The 10598-nt window shown below is 39.4% G+C and overlaps 1 long non-coding RNA gene across 1 annotated transcript in view; it reads left to right on the forward strand.

The window, feature by feature from the left end:
• LOC129359911 (uncharacterized) overlaps positions 1 to 8061 on the forward strand; it is an 11451-nt gene extending 3390 nt beyond the window's left edge. The window contains exons 4-5 of the long non-coding RNA XR_008605967.1: positions 3256 to 3346; positions 3485 to 8061. This is a non-coding gene — a long non-coding RNA (uncharacterized LOC129359911). The remainder of the gene's footprint in view (positions 1 to 3255; positions 3347 to 3484) is intronic.
• Positions 8062 to 10598: the final 2537 nt, after the last annotated feature.

The raw sequence follows: 10598 nt of genomic DNA on the forward strand, positions 1-10598 counted from the left end.
GCGGCGGCATCTTCTTGGAAAATGATTTGAATACTTGAATGTGGTGAACACCAGCAAGCATCACCGGTTAACGGCTTATCTACCCTCTTAACTTTACATAAGAAACAAGAACTCTCTTTGGCTTGACAAATTGTATTTAGCTGTTTTGTGCTGACACAGCACTATTCCCTATGGATAAGAGTATTTTTTTTATTTTGAGTTGTTCTAAGCTGACGACATCTAAAGTTGCCTAGCTGGCTAGCCATTAGCCGTCAACCACTGTGAGAACTTCATTGTTTTCTAGAAAGCCCACAGTGTTATGGTAAGGGGACCATACCAACACTGTCACATAGAGTGAGCTAACTTTTTAAAGCTGTTTACAAACTTAATGTACTGCTCCAACACAAATCTAATTAGATCTTTTAACTGTGCTGATGTAATATTTTCCACAGCAATTCCACACACAAAGGACAAGAACACACCACGACTGACTGAACCAATGCCTTCAGCTAAACTGCGATGCACATATTTATTGTGTCCAAAGTTATTAGGATTTACCCACCAGAAGATACTAGGATTACAAACCAAAATGGTTGCTTCAAATCTAAATAATTTTTCATGGATAATTTAATTTACTAGGAAATTCTGGTTTTTCAGCGCAGAGTCCCAAACACATACTTTGACCTCTCTAAATATGAGACGTCGTGAAGAAACGTTTTCCTTTCGCCTGTTCAAGCCGAGCCCTTCAGAGTGAAGAGGTGTTACCCAACATGTTTGCACACCATAATGAGATTTACCCTTTCCCAAGCAAATACAACCACCAGCAACCAGCAGCTGACCAACTGCTATGAAATACTTGCAGATCTCTGCACTTGATGTGTTTGCAATCTCTCCTGGGCTGCTGATAAGTTTTATTATTATTATTTATTTTTTTATAGAATGCATTTTTTAGTGTCTTTTTTTTAGCATCAGCCGCCTGGTGCAGCAATGTGACAGAGAGGGGCAGCGCCGCAGGAGGCCGGGTGTTCGCTCTTCCAGGTAGATGGGTCGATTCATGAACAGGGAGAAATAAATAGAACCGGCGCGTATCAGATGAGTTGCCCCAAGCTTTGCACATGATGCACACCTTAACTTTCCCCAATAACTGTCTCACAGATTAAAAAAAAAAAAGAAGAGTCAGTCAATTTATCCTTCCAGTCCCTAAATAAGGTGCTGTCAGGCATGAATGAGGCCAACACAATGACCAGCCAGGGATCTTCTGTTTTGCATTCGTCTGTCCTGGATGATTAACACGGCCGGGACTCCAGCATGTTAGATGGGAACTGTGGAGATGGCCCTTTAGCCCGGTGTCACAGGAGCTGACAAGATGCAATTACCGCGGCTGACACGTCCAACCCCAGAGCTCACTAATGTGTGGGATGCGGGAGCCACAGACAGTTTCTCGCACACTGTACGGAGAGAGGCAACTTTGCGGCCAAGGAGTCCCGTTTTCAACGCAGCTCTGCGTGACAACCTTTCACCAGTAAAACAGCTGCTGACTTAGCAGCAGGTGAAGATGTGGCGCGGAGCATCGTGGGACTGTAAACGCAGGACAACAGAGAGCTAGTCTACTGGGTTTTGAAAGGACATACACTACAAAAAAGGAATGTAGGACGAGATGAACTATTACTCAGAAAATTATTATTATTTTTGTTTTGTTTTTTGTCAATCAGATGGCTGGAATACAGTTTAAGGAATTGATTCAGTCTGTAAATTTATACTCTTATATGACTATATTAACTTAGTAAAAAATGAGAACTACATGGAAACATTTGACTGAAGAAGTTTATGTGCTTAAGTTTGAACCCAGTTTGAGCTTATTACTCATCAGTGCTAATGCTAGTTTGAAAGCAGTAAGGGGAGCTTATCTAAAAGTAATATTATTAGCTATTGATTCTTGATACAGGACACAAAAGTGATTTTAATTATTATTATTATTATTTTAAAGCACTGAGGTTTTAAACAATGCGTTTAGGTTGTTTCAGCTGTGAAACGCACAAACTTTGAATGACTTATAACAAAATAAAATGCATAAAAATTAAATGAAATTTTCATCTGTCAAATTATATACAAAAAAACACTTTTTAGGTAAAGGTAAATGATAAAGCAAATGAATTATTTACATGAAATGTGCAGGACTTAAAAAAAAAAAAAAAATATATATATATATATATATATATATATATATATATATATATATATATATATATATATATATATATATATATATATATATATATATATTATATATATATATATATATAAATTAAAATCTGATTATTAATATTCTTTTGATCACCTGTTTTGTTTTTGTTTGTTTGATTGTTTGTTAAAAAGGAACAAAATAAAAATAGAATATATAGAAAAAGAAATTGACCTTTTAATCCTGAGTTTTGCCTCAGGGCTAAGAAGCTCAGCATGCTAGCATGCTTGTCTTTAACATTAGCTCTGTCACTAATCCAGCTGAAACTGGATATGAACTTCAATTCTTGCTCCTATACAAAGACTCTCTAAACCAGATGTTTTATGGAGGCTCTTAACTTTTACTCAGTCTGAATATTCACTAATAATAAACCCCATCTGGACATGGGAGTCTTAGCATTTAGTGTACAGAGCAAATATCAACAACGCATTCAGATAAATCTAATCCAAAAGTTTGGGTAAGATTTCTTTCCGGCATAAACTGTTGTAAGAATTCAAACACTGCAAACCAGCTTAAGTTAAAACTTATGTGGCTAAAATGTAATATCCTACAAAAGAAATGTTTAAAGTATACGAGTTATGTACTTTATTAAACCAAACAAACTATAATGTCAGTCAAGACAGAAACAGGTCATCCTAAAGTAAAAACAATTTAGTCGAACGCTTTCAGATTTGTGGTACTTTTCTTGAAGAAAGTTTCTAATTTTATTTCCTATAAACATGTCGTTATTTTTGGAGTTAATGCATTGTTATACCACTGTTGTTGTTTTTTTGCTAACACCTCTAGCACCAATAAGCAATAATCACTTATATCAGTGCAAAGGCTGTTCTTATTAGCATTACAAACTTTAGAGTTTGTATTGGTATAAAAATGGGCTGTAGGCATTATAACCCACTGAGGTGTGAATGTTTCTTCCTGTCTCTGATTTGATAAATTCTATTAGATTTTCCCATGATGTAAACTGTCACCCGGTTCCAGTTTAAAACCCACACTAGCTGCTTGTCACACTCATTTATTCCTCTCCCGGCATGCAGAAGTTACGCCTCCCGAAGCGCAAGGACTCCCATTAAAAGTCTCCAATCAACCAACATGAGTGATCCACAGCTGAAGTGTCCCTTCTACTCTGTATGTATTTGTCGCAGTGATCCAAATGCTGTTCTCACATTTTGATTGTTTATTTTTACATGACCAGCAAGTTCTTCTTCTCTCTGTCTCTCTCTCTGTATGTCTCTGCATTTCTCTCCTTCTCCTCCTTGACTGCAGCTTTTGACATTACTCCACTCGATTGCCCGTTTACCCCCGAGTCAAGTTCGAGGCGGGCATGAAGTGTAAAAGAGGTGGGCCATGTCATATCCGCTCAGTGTGCATGGGATTGTTGGCATGCGCGGCGGTGATCATTGTTCAGGGAGAACAATTCTTGCTCAGAGCAGGCAGGGGAAAGTGAGGAGGATGGTAGGAAAGTGGGTTTGTTCACAGGTTTGTCCTCGCCAGCAGTGGCAGTGTGAGTATATCAAAAGCACGTTTTATGTTTTATTTGTTCGTTTGTGTTTAAGTCACATCTGATCACTGACAAAATTCCACCATTAAATTTGCAAAATTTGAGTAACATTTCGCTCTCCTTCCTGGACACAAGGGTAATTTCAGTATAAGCCATATTAATATAATGAAACACTTACACATGAACTATTCCACGCTGATAAGACAAAATATTAGAATTGAATAAGTACAATTGATGGAGCACTTTGCATATATTCTCTTTGGGGGATTTCTGAGCGGAAATGATTTAAGCTCATCAGTCAGCATGTAGATTAGTTACTGGGCTAGTTAACCAGTTAGCGCGTTTCTTATTCCTATTGGTCCTCCATGGTGGAAAAGAAGAACAAAAAAACTTTTTTTGAGTGCGCATTTAAAGAATGAAATGTTACTGATACAGTTCAGTAAATATTTTCTAAAACGTTATGCCAGTTGTTTCTTCGTGGTTTATGCATACATAAACTGCTTCAAGATGGAAACTGAAATTTTAGTTGCAGCAATTTAAGTTTTGGAACTCGATGTTGACTGAAAACGAATCATCTGGAATCTTTCAGCAGAAACGAACCGAATCTGTAAAAACATCGAGATCAGAATCGGAGCGCTTTGATTCGATAACAATACAATCGTTTACGTACATGACAAGAACCTGATGTTTGCGGTTTTAGGGAATTGTATTTTCCAGTCTAATGACGTACGTCGACTCTGACGTGTACTATTGCAGAAAAGTAGTGGACCGCGCATGTTTATTGCGCACAAATAAAATAACTCGCTGACCAAGAGTTAACGTCACCGTTTCAGCGATTAATCAAGCATTCGCCTGGTTGCTATAGGCAACAGATTAAGAATGCATCCTTGACATCGTGGGGTCACAGGTGCGTGTTTTGGACTCAGCAGCCAATCAGAGGTGTTGTGCGTCCCGTAACTGGGAACCGTAGACGACTGATTATGGCCGGTATATTGGATCAATAACTGATATCTGGGAGAACCGAGAAGGATGGAGTGCAGAGACAAGAGGGAAGGATGAGCCATTGGACTCTTTATTATTATTATTATTATTATTATTATTTATTATTATTATTATTATTATTATTATTATTAGCTAGACTTGATTTGGGTCCTTGCTGACTGGTCAATCGGGTATCAAGATGGTTTTTTTTGTCAAGCTCACCACATGTATGCACCCCCCCCCCCCCCCCCCCCCCCGCAATTTCCGTGTTAAACACGCAAACACCATAAATGAGAAACAAGTGATTCTCAGGCCACATAAAGTCCTCAAACAATCTGACCCACATCCCTCCTCAGCTTGGTCATCGCCTGGTCATTCATTATTCAGCGGCTCGGATTATTAGCCGTAAGATGGCAGATGTCAGAGCGCGATGGAGATGTTGACGCTCGGCCGACTGGAGGGGCCATTATCCCGGCCAGCTTATCAAACATTCATGCGGCAGCTGTGGCTTGTGGCCCGGCCCTCCGTCCTCTGCTCTCACGGGACAACTTCCCGTCACTCCTGAAGCCGCGGTGACCTTTCACCTCGGTGTTATCGCAAAGCGTTAAAACAAAGAGACGGAGCCCCGCTTGTTTCTGTCGATTAACAGCAGTCGTCGGTATAAATACGTGAAATACAATAAAATTCATGGCAACTGAAAAATATAAAATTTTGAGTAAGTGACGAGATCGAAGGTCTGTGACGTCATAGTGAAATTCAGCACCTACAGTAAAATAAAATAAAAAAAATAAAACGTCTATGAGTTTAATAAGTAGGCCTACATAAAATTCAAGCAGTGTTTTTTGTTTGTTTTTTGTTTTTGTGCCGCACAAAAATTCAAATTTTACACATTTTATTATCATGACATCATCCCGAATGTGTCACTGCTCTCGGCATAATTAACTCAATTAACTGGTGGCGTCACGAGGGTGGCAGCAAAAGGTTTGACAAAGTTCAACTTTCTAAAGGTTCGACGTCACAATCACAATTATTTCCCTTAATGTGATTTAAAAATAAATAAATAATAATAATAATAATAATTGTTATTATTATTATTATTATTATTATTATTATTATTATTATTATTATTATTATCGAAAAGTCTGAATGTTGATTGAAAAGTTGAAACAGAAAAAGACGTTTAAAGTTGGCTAAAGTTGGTTTGGGCGGATCAGCTTGGCTCAGCCAGCTTTAGACACAGAACTTAAAACCCAGAGCTCGTTTTGATTGTCACTATATAACACAAACATCAAAGTTATGCTTTCACCGAACGGGTGTGTTTATTTTGATATGACTATATCGATGTATTATTTAAATTACACATCTGAGTGTTTTTTTTAAATTTATGTTGTATGTATAATAAGCCTAATTAAAAAAGGGATAATTGATACACATAATTACTTATTTCTTTTTGACGTCTTTCTCTCTCTCTTTCTCTTTCTCTCTCTCTTTTTCTCTCTCTCTCTCTCTCCTTCTCTCGCTTGAAACAGAAAATAAACTTTTTTCCCCAACTTTTCTCAAATTAACAGTGATGTTTTTCCTCTTCTGTTTTCGCTTGTCTTCCTTATTCCGCCACCGACAGCAAAAAAAAAAAAAATAAAAAAATAAAACGTCACTTTTCCAGTTTTGTCCCGGTAAACTCGGCTGTTTTTGTCCAGGCTTTAGGAACCAGCGGCTCGGCTTCGGCGTTTCCATTTGACCGCGGCCGCACAGACCGTCCGCGTCTCTTTGTGAAGGACCCTGTTGAACTGACCCCTCCGCGCCGCGCGCCCTTCTCTGCTCCCGCGCGGCCTCCTTCGAATCCGCGCGTGCGCGCGCGAGCGCGCGCTGCGGAATGCGGCCCAGAATCTCGTGCAGAAGTAATGGGAAGTAGTCGGAAGGTGAGGTCGGGGGTTCACGGCGGGGCTAAAGACAGTCATCCGTAGCTTTTTTTTTTTGTTATTTCAGTTTTTTTCTCTCTCCCAAACTCAACATCCTTCCTAGAGAAGGATGTGTCCAGAGTGCCACCGTCCTCACCCCGTCACTGTGCGCACTCTGTTTGTTTTTATGCGTTTATTAAATCTTCCCCCGGCAGGAAAAACCCACCGACATCACCACGTCACACCCACACACCCACCCCGCTCTGCTCCATGAGAAACCTGTCTCTGTTTGGACTTGAAAAGTCTGCAGACTGTTTATGTCCTCAAAAAGGTTTCTGAAAAAAAAAAGAAAGAAAAAGAACAAAATCCCAAAAAGTAAAGAAAAAAATATTAATATGAGTACATTAAAACAATTAATGTAAACCTTGATATTTCTAATTTTTTTTTTTGCCTCTGCTCTTTTATTCAAATGAAAAATTATCCAATTCTATGCACACAACTGATATTAAAACCTCTCACCCACTCCCAAGTTTCTAAGCATTAAGAATTAGGTTTCTTGATTAATCCACAGAACAAATCATATTTTAGCTGTGACATTAATGTAAGTGTCTGAAAGGAAACAGACTTATGGAGAGTCTTCTCCCCTCTTCCCCCCTTTTTGGAGCAGAGATTACTATTATCTCATTATGGATAACTGCTTGGAGGTCAGGTGTTATCAACCAATTTAATTGCCACTGTATTAATCTTCAAGCTTTTGACCCAATTTATAGTATTTTCTCTCTCCCTCTCTCTCTAATGAAATGAGAATGTATGTGGAAGGTCTGTGTAATATGGATTTCTTTTTTTTTTTTTTTTTTAGGAAACCAGGTGAAATAATTATTAAAGCTTCACTCTATTTTTATGGACGAGATACTTTGCAAAGACATATATAGTTTTTTGGAGCTTTATGTCTGTTGAGCTGGAATTGAAACCTGACGTCTCCTTTGTAAATACTTTCCTCCCATTTCCAAGCATGTATTTGTTAGAGATGAACCGAACCTGCTCCGAACCGACTTTATGTCAATTTCAGTTTATAAACATTGAGTTTTCTTCACAAGTGTACGAGTGTGGAATTTTTTTTAATGCTTTTATGAGGTTGACGTTGGAAACATTTTAGTCTTTTCTACAGCCAATGCCACTTTACATTCAGAATCTTCTCACACAATTTGATTTTATTTCTTTACATTTTCTGCATTTTCACCGTGTGAAACTTTCTAACTTTCTAACGAGCCTCTTTCTGGCAAAACGGGAGCCTAAAAGTTTGAACTTATACATTTTGGGGTTTTGTATTTCCTGACTTGTGCTTTGTTGAAAATGCGCTGCTCTGTTTCACATGCTCGCCTAACAGTTTACTGTGATGTAACGAAATATTTTTGATGCATAAAAAAAGTTGCAAATAAAACACATTGAGTCATTTTCTTTTATTTTGTTGTTTAATCTGTGGGTATTTTGCAGGTCAAAGTGCTGTGTAGCCAAATTAGTAGTTTTATTAAAAAACAAAACAAAAACAAAAAAAAACAACAACAAATTGCTGCCTTATATGGCAAACAGAGGCACACATACTCTCACTTGCTGTCGGAATGTGGACCATGGAGGCGTGTTGAGGTTTAAAAAGCAGTCCTGCTCTCCCTCATACGTTTTCCATGATGGAGGACGAGTCTTTTTTTTTTTTGGAGTGATTGCAAATTTGCGGCACCCCAAAGAGCAACTTTTACCAAGAAACAAAACGACAGTTCATATCAAAGAGGAAGCAGCTGAGAGAAAAGATAACTGAATAGAGATGTAGGGTGGAAATGATTGAAAGAATAAGGAGAAACAGTGAAGAAATGATAGTCTGACATAGTGACTGACATTCATGCAGCAGGATTAAAAGAAAATGATCATAACAAGAAGAGGGAATAACAGAGGTGAAGGGTTTTTATTCCCCTCCCCCCCAAAGGCAAGAAGAAATTCAGCAAAATTCAGTTTTATTGTTACATTCCCCCCGTTGCCTCTCTCCTCTGCATCACCCATCCTCTCTGTTTCGCTTTGTGTTTGCACAGACATCTATACTGCAGAGACATTTTGGTTGTCAGCCTATCTCTTCCTCACCATGATGCCTCTGAGACCAAGCAAGCAAGGAAAACACACACACTAGTGCACGCAGGCAGGCCCACACACACACACACACACACACACACACACACACACACACACACACACACACACACACACACACACACACACACACACAAACACACACACACACACACACACACACCCTTCTAGTCACCACCGAGGAAAAGAGGAGGAGTAGAAACCTGGCTCGGCGTCGCAATGAAAGCCCCACTTCCCCTCAGTCAAACAGTCAGGTAGACAGCCGGGTGTAACGCCAAATCTCTTCCCCCGGGTTCTCACTGAGGAGCTCGGCTCATTCTGGCGCTCCTCGGCCGCCGTGTGTTGCTTTCTTTCCTGCTTCGTGCTTCAAGACAGCGGATGGGAGTCAGCTTTTGGAAAATGGAGCATGGTCTCTAAAAAAGTTTAGAGACAATACTAAGGGGTTTTGAAATCTCAGCAGAAACAACCAAATGAAACGCGTCACGTCCAAAATGAAGCATGACTCGTCTGTGCCTTGTCTCTCACTTCAACCTGACCCCAGGTTCAGTCATCTTGAGCACCACTTCACCCCAGAACCCACCTTCTCTCTCTCTCTCTCTCTCTCTCTCTCTCTCTGTGTGTGTGTGTGTGTGTAAGATTGTTTGATTTGTTGTGTGTGGGACGATAGAGAGAGATGAGAGAGGATGGTGGCCAATCTTAGATTCCTGACTCATCCAAAGAGAGAACACTGCTGATATGGGAATGAAGCCATCAAGTGCACACACACACACACACACCCACACCCCACGCACACACACATAGAAAGAGAGCTTCTTCCCATCAGGCTTTTGTTGTGTTTGCCAACACTGATCCTGACGATGATCTCATCACGTAACACGTCCAAAGCTTTCACATGAGAATCAGTGTGTCAGGAATGAAGTTTTTCAGTAAGTTGGACGGGTGGGTAAATGGTGAGTGAGATGGTATCATCTCAGATAAATTCAGGAGTTTGATAGCTAAATATGTCAACTCAGACAGAGCAAAAGGAACAAGGAGGAACAAGAGGTGGGGGGAAAAAGTGGAACAGGGAAGAGCGCTAAAAGCACTGAGGCTCCCAGAACTCGTGTCAGCTCAGAAATTTCCAATAGCTGCGTTAGGTCAATAACAAGTGGCTCTGTACGCCGGGGAAAGTGGGGCATTCAAGTCTTGGCAAGAGTCAGGAAATAAAATCGCTCTTCCTGAGCTGCAGCTGAGGCAACCCATTTTTGAAAAAATGGGTTGCAGAATTTGCATTTGGTTCCTGAAGCATTTAGGAAGCACAGGAACTTTTTTCTCGCAATTTCTCAAAACTAAACTACAAGTTTCAGTGGATTGTAGTTGAGTTAACGCAACTTTGCACATAATTATGAGGAGATGCATTGTGAACGAAATCTTTGCATTTGTCATTTTTGGAAAATAACAAATGCTACGTCTGAATGGATGGACTTTGACTGTGCCACTCTGAAACATGCCTGTTGTTCAACCAAAACCCTGCTATTGTTCTTGGGGTTATTGTGAAAATCCCAAAAACGTTTAAATCAAAATGCTTCAGGTTACTTTTCAAAACCACTCTATGTCAAAACATAATTAAGAATTACTGGCAAAAAACCTGAAACTTCACCCCAAGTTCTGAATACCATGCAATAGTTTTTTTTTTTTTTTCATTTACTCATTGAAGTCACCACTCAGTCAAAAAAAAAAAAAAAAAAGTGCCACCAGATACCATAGTCATATCACCACTGACAAATTCAGGCAAAGATAAACACACCAGCTCCTTTCTATTTTTTGTGCTAAAAAAGACATTAAAGAACAACGTGCCATAATTGTTGGCAGCTGCTAAAAACCA

Source organism: Poeciliopsis prolifica, unplaced genomic scaffold (assembly GCF_027474105.1).
Source record: "Poeciliopsis prolifica strain line A6 unplaced genomic scaffold, Auburn_PproV2 SCAFFOLD005, whole genome shotgun sequence".
Lineage (NCBI taxonomy): Eukaryota > Metazoa > Chordata > Actinopteri > Cyprinodontiformes > Poeciliidae > Poeciliopsis > Poeciliopsis prolifica.